The sequence below is a fragment of the Empidonax traillii genome, unplaced genomic scaffold (assembly GCF_003031625.1).
Source record: "Empidonax traillii isolate 1590-97213 ecotype Southwest subspecies unplaced genomic scaffold, ASM303162v1 scaffold986:size372637, whole genome shotgun sequence".
NCBI lineage: Eukaryota > Metazoa > Chordata > Aves > Passeriformes > Tyrannidae > Empidonax > Empidonax traillii.
In genome coordinates this window covers 216,354-217,814 of record NW_020956179.1, presented here as the reverse complement: position 1 = coordinate 217,814, position 1,461 = coordinate 216,354, and positions in this window count along the sequence as shown.

Below are 1,461 nucleotides of genomic sequence, written 5' to 3'. Positions count from 1 at the left end.
TGGGCACCCAGGTTGGACACTGGAGAAGCAGCTCAGCTGTGCAGGTTAAGAAAGACCCACAAATAACCTTCTCCAGGGGTAAGAGAGGCTGGAGGAGGAGGGGAACGAGTTGTGCTCATCCACACTCCTCCATCCAGCCCCGACCAGCGCTCAGCCAGAGGGAAGCGTAGGAAGCAGCAAAGCTCAACACTCCAGCACTCACAGCATTCCCATCATCTCCCTGAGGACTCCCTGGGCCCAGCAGGGTCTCCTCTAACCCCACATCATCCATATTTCAGCGCAGCCATCTCAGCAAGGAACACAAACCCACGGGGCTTGTGTGGAAACGCCTGTTCCACCCCGCGAGGCAGCGCCGGAGGGGTCGATCCCTGCCTTTCGATCCCGGATCCAGGCAGTCCCCAGGAAGTGTGTGCTGCTTCCTAAGACATCTTTCAAATGGTATCAGTCCTTAGTACAGCCCTCCAGCAGACCTTAAATCCAAAGGTAAGCTCAGTGTGGGTGCGAATTCCAACGGAGGTGCCATCAGCAGCTTCTTCCCACTAGGACCATTCCTCGGATCATCTCAAGGAAAACTGTTAAACTGCAAACTGGTGATTTAAAGGATAATGGATTTTGGAACCACCCCTGGCTCTTCAGCAGCCAGTTCTCCTCAACGAGCCAGGTGGAGCAAATGCTGGACCTTGGACAAAAGTGCATTGCAAGCTGGGTTTTTAATTTTGGGAAGGGGTGCAATGACCGACCTCTGCTCCTGCACAGATCCCAGAGGGCAAGGAAAAGACCTTCTTCTTCATCAGCCTCAGCTTCTCTTGGCTCAGCTTTATCAGCCACCTCCTCCTGCTGTACAAGGGACTTTTAAAGTTAGAAATGAAGAGACTTCAACCCCCCCAAAAAGTGTTATTCTGAAATGCTCAACAGCCTTTAATTCATTTTGAACCTAGAGGCAAAGGAAAAAAAATAGGCAAAAACTACATCACAGCCTTAATCTAGGGGGAGAAAGGAAAGGAAAAAAAAAAAAAATCATTATTTTTATAGCACATAATCAGACACTTACAAATATATTTCACCGCAGGAAGGGGTAGGAATGTGCATTTCCTATTTCCTTTTCAATAGTCCGATGCCCAGGGGGCATCAATATGGTCATTACCCCAAATCTGCACGAGTCACTCCTAATCCAAAAAGAGGGATTTAAAAAGCAACCCAAAAAAAAAAAAAAAAAAAAAAGAAAACCCTTGCACCCAGGAAGGGCATTTGACAGTTCCAGGTTCATGTTTCAACATAACTCAGCATCTGAAAATGGGAGGAGGAAACACAATTTTGTTTTTACAGTATAAATAGTATTTTAGAAAGGTAGTACTCATGGATACAGGAATGGTGCTATTGCAGTCAGGATTTCAACATGCAGAGGAAACTCCCCAACAACCACTCAGCCCATCCCACCCTTCCCCTCCCACCTCCAAAAAA